Consider the following 12,037-nt stretch of genomic DNA (forward strand, 5'->3'; position numbering starts at 1 on the left):
CCATTCCGATTGTCCGTTCCGCCAGCCGTCCAGTGACAGAAATTTCGGGAATGATGTTCCGTCCGTGTCCGTTCCAGCTCCCCGACCACTTTGGGAACGCGTTCCGAGAACGGGAGGGACCCGTTCTGCCCGTTCCCTGTTACTCTGGCCTCAAGGCTCAAGCTTGAGGCTTGGTGCTCCACTTCTCCCTCAAGCTCCACCTCTCCATCCCTCCATTTCTCTCGATTCTCGAGTCATGATTCACTCATTCATCACCTCCCTCCCTCTCCCTTTTGGGCCTCAAGTCTTTAAGCCTCAAGGCTTTAAGCCTCAAGGCTCAAGCTTGAGAGTCAAGACTCCACCTCTCCCTCTCTCTCCACCGCTCCATCATCCTCTCTCTCTCTCTCTCTCTCTCTCTCTCTCTCTCTCTCTCTCTCTCTCTCTCTCTCTCACACACACACACACAGAGAGTACGACAGTCACAGAGACAGATCACAGACTTCTTTGGATTGAGGGAGCCAAGAGACCAACCACCTGCACAGGGGTGTACCCACATTCATACCAGAGGCACCCTCATTGACAGGGCGACTGAGCTCGGGAGATCGAGACGACCACGACCGAGACACAGGAGCACACTCCATCGACGGAGACTCCAGCAGAGGATCAGAGGCATTCTAGCACGACACCCAGAGTGTCATTGAGGGCCTATTCTACATTTTCACATTCCAATTTCACATTTCACACTTCATTTTCAGTTTTCATTTTTTACATTCAGTACTTTTTGTACTTGTACTTCAGACATTGTATTAGATTCACCACTTTGTATCTGATGATCTCATAGGTCATTTTGGCCTTTTGAAGACGTTAATATATCATTTCATCTCTCTCTCTCTCTCTCTCTCTCTCTCTCTCTCTCTCTCTCTCTCTCTCTCTCTCTCTCTCTCTCAAGATTCCTTCCTCTTCGAGTCTCATCACTTATGGCGCAAGCTTCTGCATCAAGTGAGCGTGACCCCTTGGGTGCCAAGAAGAAGAAGGACGAAGCATCATGGTGGGATGAAGTGCATTCTCGAGTGTTGGGAAAGTCCGGTGGTGCACGCGCATGGAAGTGCAAACCATGCGGCTTTGAACGACAATCCGGCACAACCAAAGTCCGTGCTCACCTCCTTAAGCTAGAGGGACAACAAGTAGCAATATGCAAGGCCGTCAACGAGCACCTGTTGAAGGTATTTGAAGCCAAGGATGCCGCCATCAAAGCCAACAAAGAAGAGAAAGAAGCGGCAAGGCCTAAGCGTCCCGCAATCGACCCCAACAACTTGGTTTTTCCCTCTTCTACACCTTCTTCATCGGTTGGTGATGATAGTAATGAGGCAACTGATAGAGACTGCGGCGACATCATCTCGATCGGCATTTTCAATGCCTAATACTACTCTGGTCTCCACTCCCAAATCTCACCAACGCACCCTACATACCACTCGGGATCCAAAATGAAGGAGGATGTAGATGCAAGTGTTGCCCGCTTTTTCTATCATGATCACATCCGCTTTGTAAAGGCTCGGTAAGACTCACTATCAATTTCATACAATCAATCATCTCGATTCTCATTCTCATCTAAATAGTAAATACTAATATCTCTTGTGTACAATGTCTAAGTCGGAGTACTTCGAGACCATGTGTCATAAGACGGGCACCACGTGCCAATAGAAAAGAACACACTGAACAGACTTTTAGCACTTCAATAACAACTGAATTGAGAGAGAGAGAGAGAGAGAGAGAGAGAGAGAGAGAGAGACGACACGCGACACAGAGTGGCAGAATTCCACCCTTGAGAGTATTGGCCCCAAGCCTTGGCGCCCCTTTTAGTATTTCTTTATATTGCAAGCCGGTACTCCAGACTCTGCACCTTCTCCGGAGCATCCAAGAGAATGAGCCCTTAGCACATATTTAAAGGCCCTTGGCCTATGAAAAGCAGTTTCCATGAAAAGCCTTCAAACTCAAAAGCTTTTGGTCCAAAAGCAATGTCAAAAAGCTGCCAACGTAAATCACGGAATACCGTATAACTGCCACATCAACAGTCAGTGCAAAACACGGAAATCCGTACAGTGTGCCACGTCATCATGTCAGCGCAATTCACGGGATTACGTACAATCTGCCGCGTCAGCAAGGTAGTGCGAAATCCGGGTTCATCTTCTACTGCTTCGGCCTCTTCACTTAGGGTTTAGGCCCCTCGGCCATGATCTGCAAGTTGGCTCCATTCGTCAAGGCTTGGCACGTCAATAGTTTGTGACATCTCCCCTTCTTGAAAGTGAGTAATCGTCCGCGATTACAGCATATCTGCAAAACAACTCAAGTTAGCTCAAAAATTTCCGAGGGACATTCCGAGGAACAATCAGTTTGTTCTTTTTTTTTGTTAAGGAGTTAGCTTCTCCTTTCGGCTCTTTTGATAAAGGAGTTAGCTTCTCCTATGGCTCTTTTGATCAAGGAGTTGGCTTCTCTTTTTGTCCAATTCGGAACTCTTAATATGCTGGCGTGGTAAAATTAGCCATCACCCAGACCGCACTGATCTTCCACGGGTGTCTTGATGCACTAAAATTACATACCCAGGCAATCTCATCCAGTAAGGAATATTTAGTAGTTGGCACATCACAATGCAACACAAATGCTTACATATGCATGTTACAAGACACATGTTACTTTGGTGCTTTTGGACAACAAAGCTTGTGGCAGAGTTAATTCGTTCATCTTAGATGTCATTCTACTCAGATTAGTCTTTTGTGACCCACAAATTGAAAAAGTTTTAAGCCATCTATAGAAGCATGTTCAATGGTTAGTACTGGTAGATGCCTTCTTTCACCTAGAAAGGTCGTCGAGAGGATGTTGATCTTGCACCCTTGTTCCTTATCTTTGTAGTTGGTGTAGACAAATATTACAGGGCTGACATTTCTAGTTGGGGTAGAGGAGGATGTCACAAAGTGATGACGTGGCTACCAACAGCAGAAACCCTAATTTCTGCCAAAAACCCTAAAAATCTTGCAAACCCTAATTCATACCAAAAACCCTAATTTCTAGAAACCCTAACCCTAACTGCTGGCTGAAAACCCTAATTGGCTGGAAACCAATAAATTCTGGCGGAAAATGCCACATGGTAGCAGGTACAGATTTTCGGATTTTGCGGCGTGAATCACGGAAAGCTGGGGAAAAGCAAGGGCGACGCAATTTGTTTTTTCTTGAGGCTACGCTTTGAGAGAAACAGAGAAAAAGAGAGAACTTGCTTTATTTGTTGCTCTCATTGAGAGAGAGAGAGAATCTGCTTTTGATTTTAAGCTTTTGGGGCTCTGCTTTTGGGCATCCCTTGTAACCTTTTTATATGCGGTGAGGGCCTCACTTCTCAGAGCGTCTGGACGCAGAGTCTGAGAGTGAAAACCTAACCGCTCTTGTACTCTGACATTAATTTTTAATACATAAAGAAATACCGAGAGGGGTGCCAGTCTTTGGGGCCAATATCTCCGGGCGCAGAGCTCCGTTGGGCCAGTGCAAATCTATTGTGATCTGTGAATTGTTTTGAAGTGGTTATTTGGTGTTGTCACGATTGATTCTTGACTTGGAGTGTCCAAGTCTGTTACAGTGGTATTAGAGCACGGCCAATTTCTTTTCTACGAGAAATCCGATCCCCAGTTTTTTTTCCGCGGCACCTATGGCTTCACGCAAGGATCAGTCGACTCCCTCTGTATCTGCAGATGCAGGCAAGGATCACAACGAAGATTCCGGCAGAGTGTATGGCCCGCCTCGGCCTACTCAAGCGGAGCAAAGAGAGATGAAGCGTCGTCAATTGATCGGCGATGCAACAAAGATGATGCTCAGTTTTGCGAAGGATCCGAAATTGGCAAAATATATGAGCGAGACTTCTTTTCAGGAAGTGCATGAACAGTGGCAGAAAACTACTACACCACCACTGAAACCCGCTCTCAAGAAACCTTCTAATCACAAACACTACTCAGAGAAGGAATTACAAGAGATGGTTGATGCACGGATTGCTCAGCTTTTTGACGCGCAAAATAAAGCCAAAAAGCACGGCAAAAAGCAGAAGAAAAGCACTGACTTCCCGGGATATTTGGGTCGTCAGTCGACACTTGACAAGACAAAGAAACAGAAGAAGCGTGTTCGATTTGAAGGAGTACCCAGTTCTTCTTCTTCTTCTTCTTCTTCTTTTGGCAGTTCTTCTAGCTCTTCAGATTCGAGCGAAGAAGACAGAAAAGGTAAAAAGCGAAGCAAAAAACAACGCTTCGGAAAGTGCAAGAAAAAGGCAAAGAAGGCTAAAACTCGCCCAGAGACTGACAGTTCTACTGAGGACTTGTCTACAGACAGCTCAGATTCCAAAGACGGAAACTTTTATGTGAACAAGAAGAATTTTTATAAAGACAACCAGTATGACTTTTCGAAGATAGAAGCAAGAAAGTCCGAGAGTTTAAGGAAGGTGGCCACTCGATCAAATTTGATACTTTTTCAGGATACTCAGATGCTTCGAAGCCTTTGTCTTTTATACAGCAGTTTGACATCGCTTTCGCGGGAGGACACTACTCAGAGCACTCCAAGATTCGGAGAGCTGCCTCTTACTTTAAGGGGAATGCTCGCATTTGGTGGTCCACGCTTCTTTTGAACAAGACTGCGCCAGTTAAATGGCTGAAATTTAAGAAGCTTTTTATTTCTTCTTGGTTGACGCAAGAGTATGAACGAGATATACGAGCTGCTTGGAACCATCTTCGGATGACCAAGAAAGATACAATCAATGCTTACTGTGAAAGATTTTGGAGCTCTTTTCTACCAGCCTCATTCAAGAAGATCTCGTTCAAAGAACACATTGATCGGTTTACCTTGGGTCTACCTACAGAGATCCGAGATCACTGCTTGGAACAGAAGTCAGCTTCTATTCAGGAGTTGATGAGTCATGCGAAGCGGGGCTTTGCCATTCACTCTGGCAGTCAGACCTACCCCGCAGATGAGGCCATGACACAACGAGCCGAACAGACTTCCGGGAATGAAAGTAGAAAGAAAAAGAGCAACCCAGAGAAAAAGGATGCACGACCCAAGCTTACTCCTGAGGAGAGAGCTCGCTTCATCAGAGAGGGGAAGTGCTTTGGATGCGGGGAATATGGACATATCTCCGCGAAGTGCCCTAAAAAGGCACAGAAAGAACAGAATGATAAAGACGACGACAGTCCTGAGAGTTCGACAGCAGCTGAGGAACGTGGCAGGAAAGGCAGATAGAAAAGCAGAACGGGTACCACATGGCGTGGGACCTACACCGAATCAAATGAATGAAAGTACAAACTTTGACGCTTTTTGGGGCAAAGTGAAGGATCGGGAAGCTCTTTTGAAGGAGCCAAGGCCAACTTCTTTTCACTTGGAATTGGCGGCTTGATTTGGAATTTCGCCCGACAGACTGACGCCACAGGCGGAGGTAGTTCGATTGGCACCCGGATGGGATGTTGCCATTACACCGAGCATTGGCAAACTTCGTTTGCAATGACAGGGGTGTTCAAGGCACGCGAGTGACGTTCTACTCAGGATCCCTTGGTACCACAGGAACTACGCCGTGGTTGACTACCGGGCCGAGAAAAGCGACTTTGATAAATGAAGGGCTTAGAGATTGTACTTGATGAACTTCAGTTTCTTACTCATTCTTTTGGGAGAGAACTAAACGATGGATAAAGGTTGAATATGTTTTGACCTGATCAAAAGAATGCCAAGATTTTTCTCCACACTCATGCCGATTGCTTTTTAGAGGGCCTGAAGATCAAACCATTAATCTGATACCTGGAAGCATGCCACCGAACCGGCCACCTTACCGTGTGAGCCGAGTACAGAATGAAAAGATTATGAACCCAGTGAAAGACCTCTTGGAAAAGGGTCTTGTCCAGCATAGTACTCCACCGTATTGCTTCCACTGTTGTTGGATTTGAAGAAAGACGAATCTTGGAGAATGTGCATCGATTATAGCACTCTCAACAAAATCACCATCAAGAACAGATTTCCAATTCCTAGGATCGATGATATACTCGACAGGTTATAGGGATCCACGTGCTTTAGCAGGATTGACTTGAAGAGTGGATATCATCAGATCCGAATCGCGCCGGGAGACGTCTACAAGACAGCCTTTCGGACGACTTTTGGGTCATTTGAGTTTTTGGTGATGCCTTTTGGCTTAACAAATGCTCCTGCAACATTTAACCGGATGATGGACAGGATTTTTCGAGAGTACAAGCTATTTGTTGCACTTTCTTTGATGATATCATTGTTTTCTCCAAGAATGAGGCAGAACACAGAGATCATCTGCTTCAGAGATACACTTTTTTTGGGATACTTTGTCTCAGCAGTAGCAGGAGTGCAAATGCATCCGGCCAAGATAGACACTACCCGTGATTGGCCCGATTTGAAGAATGTCCATGAAGTTGAAAGCTTCTTGGGACTGTGTTCGTACTACAGACAGTTCATTCGAAAGTTTGCAGAGGTTGCTTCCCCTTTGCATATCTTGATACAGAAAGGAGTCCCTTTCTCGTGGGGATCCACAGAGGTGACTGGCTTTCAAACATTGAAAGAGAAATTGACTACAGCACCAGATTTGACTTTGCCGGACTTGCAGAAGTCATTTGAAGTATTTTGTGATGCTTATGGTTGTAGTCTGGGTGCGGTCTTGATGCAAGAAGACCATGTCATTGCTTACGAGAGCCGATTGTTCTCTAGGCCGGAGATGACAGCACCGATTTATGAGAAAGAGCTTTTGGTGGTTATGCATGCTCTTACTCAGTGGCGGCATTACCTACTCGGAGCGGATTTTACTATCTTTACAGACCATCAGAGTTTGTGCTACTTCTTGTCTCACAAAAGCAGCTTTCGGAAAAGCAGATGCGGTGGGCGAACTTCTTGTCACAGTTTCACTTCCAAATTGTCCATGTGCAGGGACAGAAGAATGTGGTGGCAGATGCTTTGTCTTGGAAGCCGTTGGTTCTGGCTATTTCCACGATACATCATAGGAGCTTCCAGGATATGGTTGATCAGTATGCCACAGATACAGATTGTGCAGATATTTTCACACAGATACGGGATGGGGAAGCAGTAGCTGGATACTCCCTTCAGGAAGGCTACTTGATGAGAAAGACTATGTTGTGCGTTACACAGCCGTTGCGGGAAATGGTTATGACTGAATGCCACTGTCCACCTTTTACGGGTCACCGCGGCATTGCTACCACCATGAAGGGGTAGAGAGATACTTCTTTTGGTCGAGACTCAAAAAGGATGTGGAAGAGTTTGTGCGCAGTATGCCAGAAGGTCAAGTTTGACAGGCATAAGGCACAGGAATTGTTACAGCCTTTACCCATACCCACCCGCCCCTAGGAAAATATTGAAATGGATTTCATTTTTTATCTCCCGAGAACACAGAATGATCACGATGATTTTCCGATTACATGGCACGTCTGAGATGATTGTCTCCGACAGAGACCCCAGATTTATGAGTTTGTTTTGGAAGGCAATTTGGGAGAACATTGGCACGCAATTGCAGTTCTCGTCATTGTTCTACTTGCAGACTGACGGGCAATCTGAGATTGCCAATTCAGTGGTTTTAGATTTATTGAAGTCTTGTATCTCCGATCAGAAGACTCAATGGGAAAAGAACTTACCTTTGGTGGAATTTGCCTACAATAACACGATACACTCTTTGAAGGGGAGGACGCCATTTGAGATTGTTGAAAGTGCTGCGAAGGTTCCATGCTTCCTGAGCACGAAAGATTAGATATTTGAAGCGGATGAATATTCGCGAGATTTGGATACGGCTTTTGCTAAGGTTCGCGAGACTTTGCAGAAGTCTCAAGAACGACAGAAAAAGGCAGTGGATCGCCATCGTTGCGACTTGAAATTGAAGGAGGATGATTGGGTGCTCTTACGTTTTGAGAAGGCATGCCTAAGAAAGAAAAAGGGAAAGGAGAGGCTTTTTCCAAAGCTTAGTATACGATACTACGGACCTTTCCAGATTACTGAAAAGATAAATGATGTCTCCTTCCGATTGAAACTGCCAGATACTTGGAGGATTCACAATGCATTGCATGTGAGTCTCTTGAAACCTGTTAAGGGTGATGTGCCTGATGATGGGGAGCCTGATGAGCAACCCGAAGTGGAAGAAAACGAGGAGATCCTCGATCCTGAACAGATTTGGCACATAAGGATACGAAGTGGATGGAGGAGGAGGACCTAGCAGATACTCCTTGGATTGTGAAACTTTACCTCGATGTTTTGGTTTAGCATAGTCTACTCCAAACGGAACCAAGAAATTCAGCTTGGCCGAAGATCTGGTGCAGTGGGATGCACAAGAGGGGAGTTACTCCGCTCCTTTGTCAACAGATGCCTTGATTTTGATACTAAAGTCACTGATGTCTCTTTGAGCTTCAGGGATACTGAGAGCTCACAGTATTCTGCTGGATGACTTTATGAAATGGAATTCCTGATAAAGATACTGATTTGTTCTTTTCTTCTTTCGAGTGCAAGAACAGATAGACGAAATGACTACAGCATTTTGGTCTGATTGATCTCGAATAGACATGGTTGCAATAGGCGTTAGTCAATCGGACATCGATGAGGTCCTGATTGGACCTAGATGTGATTGCTAGCTACATTGCCGATAAATCATGGTCTAAGATCCGAATGAATGTTGAATGTCATGTGATGTCTGGTGATGTCTTGTGATGCGTGTGATGTGTGTCGATTTGGTACATGTGTTAGATGTGTGTTGCTAGTATGTAGGTACTAACAGTCAGTGTCTGCTAAGACGGTTGATGTCTTTTGTCGGTTTTGCAGGCGTAATCGCGGTCGATTACAATGCTTTCAAGAGGGGGGTATGTCACAAAGTGATGTCGTTGCTACCGACAAAACAAAAACCCTAATTTCTGCCAAAAACCCTAAAAATCCTGCAAACCCTAATTCATACCAAAAACCCTAATTTCTAGAAACCCTAACCCTAACTGCTGGCTGAAAACCCTAACTGGCTGGAAACCCATTAATTCTGGTGGGAAATGCCAAGTGGCAGCAGGTACGGATTTTCGGATTTTGCGGCGTGAATCACGGAAAGCTGGGGAAAAGCAAGGGCGACGCAATCTGTTTTTTCTTGAGGCTACGCTTTGAGAGAAAGAGAGAAAAAGAGAGAACTTGCTTTATTTGTTGCTCTCATTGAGAGAGAGAGAGAGAGAGAGAGAGAGAGAGAGAGAGAGAGAGAGAATCTGCTTTTGATTTTAAGCTTTTGGGGCTCTGCTTTTGGGCATCCCTTGTAACCTTTTTATATGCGGTGAGGGCCTCACTTCTCAGAGCATCTGGACGCAGAGTCTGAGAGTGAAACCCTAACCGCTCTTGTACTCATTGATTTTTAATACATAAAGAAATACCAAAAGGGGCGCCAATCTTTGGGGCCAATATCTCCAGGCACGGAGCTCCGCTGGGCCAGTGCAAATCTATTGTGATCTGTGAATTGTTTTGAAGTTGTTATTTGGTGATGTCGCGATTGATCCTTGACTTGGAGTGTCCAAGTCTGTTACAGAGGATCTTGTTGACGTTGCTAACATATATGCCATGGGATCGTTTCTTTTAGATGACAAGAAGATTTCTGAAGATGTTCAGGTTGTACCTTGTACACCTGCTTGGCAACACATGCCAAGATCAACTGAAAAAGAACTACTTGTTCTAACAATCCAATTGGGGTCAGCAAGAGCCTTCAACTGGATAGAAACAGACACTAGACAACCTGCTATTTTGGTTTTTGGGCTGGCTCAAATTTTACTGTAGAGAAACCTCTGTGCGTGTGATTTCTTCTCATCATGAAAAACTCAACCCAAAATTCCAACTTCTCAACATTTGGTATCATGAAAAAGTTAGAATTTTGGGTGCAAATATGCACAACAAAGATACTTCGGGTGAGATGATAGTCATAAACTTCACCCCTGGTTCACACCCCTGGTCCATGGAGGACTTCGTTTTGGGGATCATATCTCAACTAAAGCAAGAACTGGTGGTTAGCCACGGTCCCATAGATCAATCGTTATGGCAGCCAGAAAGACTCATTAGATAGCCGTAAATCCAAAGTTTCTTTTTTAAGGTTCTAGACATCATATGTTGGGAAAGAGGGCTCATAGTCTTCGGTGGCATGCCAATGACAACATGGACGACCGTTGTCATCTATCTGATACCGCCATTGCAGATGCAGTTGATGAGCCCCTCCATGTGTTACAAAGAGGAGAGCAAAGGTTCAAGAGGTTATTTGTTAGAGACTGGATCGTCCAAGCCAACAAAAGTCAGCCATGCCTAAAAGTAATGTGTCTTGTTGTTAGTGTTAATTAATGCATATCAAGGTGCCACTATTAATGACATCTAGCACTCGTGCTTTCCATGCGGAACGAAAAAGATTTGCTGTAGAGGATCTTTTCCTCCTCCTTGGTTGTACTCGCAGAAAGAGTTTGACAAAGCTCTTGAATAGAAGATGAACCAATTAATGAAAGACTCGAAGCATTCTCAGAAATTGAAGAAATCAGCAAATTTCCTCGGTTGTTTGGGCCAAAAGTCGACTCTCAAAGTGGTAAGCAAATCCAAGATGCGTGGTCGTTTCAAGGACGACCCACATTTTCCTTTGTCTTGAGAGAGTGATTTGTGAGGTGATAAAAGAGTTTGCTTGTCCGTGTGTTGCATTGAAGCGTTTTTCTACTTATAGATGCAAAACCCCATATGATTTGTAGGAGTAGCTTTAGGTAAGTAATCTGGTTTTGATCTTGAGCTATTCATCATTGATCTAGTTTGCTAAGTGCTTGTTTGCATTTATAGTCACTAAAAAATCTATTTTTGAGGGAAAAATACAAGAAACAAGCTTCTGTGGATAGGTTTTCATGACTGATTGATGTTGTGCATATAAGAGGGTATGTGCAAGGGTTCTGTGAAGAAAAACTGCAATTCTGACCACCTCACATCATACATGTATAATGTCTCAAGGGATATCTGGAGACCAAATTTGAACTGCACCACAGTGTTCAAAAGGGGGTTTTACCCTGAGTACACATTGAAACTAGAGTTTTGACCAACTCTTGATGATTCTGCGTGGACCTTCAGACTAGAATCTAGTACATACCAAAAAGAAAAGGAAGAAGGAAAGCTTTATTAACATCTTCTAGAGGCCAAATTTGGTATGTGAGACAAAACGGCATACACGTGTGCAAACCTCTGGGTATCCAGCTAAAAGGACAAAAGTGCAAAAATAAACCTGCTACAAAAGAATATAGACGGACATGGGGGTGTGTGTATATGTATATAAGGGGGATGGAGCTCTAACTCTAATGGATGTGGAGCTATTATGCATAGGAAAGTACAACCATGATATGCAAAGGGCTAGCTCCAAAGCTTTCTAAGAAAAGATAACCAGGACTACTATTCACAAAAGTGAGAGGAAACTGGGACTATTTAGCCACTTATTCTCAAGGACAAGGGAGGAGAGGGACAGCACTACAACGAGATGAGGAATGGGCATCCTCAATGGTGAAATATTAACAAATGTCGGAAATTGCAGAAAGGAGCCATCATGGTGGTGAAGTATCACTTGTGCCAAACTTGCTAATCTGGGTCAAATACACTGTAAAGTTGTGTGGCCTTCCTTCCCAAACAATCATGACCAACAAGATTCTTTTACCAAACACCAAAGCAAAATCTTTCCCGTCTTCCTGAGCTCGTGTAAAAAACTCTCCTAGGAAGCAAGTTGTAACTGCAAACCACCCATCTAAGATTCATTCCCTGCTTGCATCGGTGATGAAGCGCATGGAAAATTGGAAGCCGATATGGCTCAGGTATTTCAGTGACCCGGGTTGAAGGCCAAAGGAGGGACATTCAGATCTTCAACATGAAAAATCAAATTTACCCATTAGTAGGCAATGGTTTCCCATAGACATTAACACCAGGATCTTAATAAATAAAGAGATACTACATGGTTTCCAACATGGAAGGGGCTCTAGCTTAGACGAGTGGAAGAAAGACGCCACATATA

The 12,037-nt window shown here is 44.4% G+C and overlaps 1 protein-coding gene across 3 annotated transcripts in view; it reads right to left on the reverse strand.

Annotated features, from left to right (window-relative positions):
- LOC147459546 (ARM repeat superfamily protein) overlaps positions 1-12,037 on the reverse strand; it is a 159,136-nt gene that overhangs the window by 91,212 nt on the left and 55,887 nt on the right. The window lies entirely within an intron of this gene.

This window comes from Adiantum capillus-veneris, chromosome 4 (assembly GCF_014529385.1).
Source record: "Adiantum capillus-veneris isolate H3 chromosome 4, ASM1452938v2, whole genome shotgun sequence".
In the NCBI taxonomy this organism is placed as follows: domain Eukaryota; kingdom Viridiplantae; phylum Streptophyta; class Polypodiopsida; order Polypodiales; family Pteridaceae; genus Adiantum; species Adiantum capillus-veneris.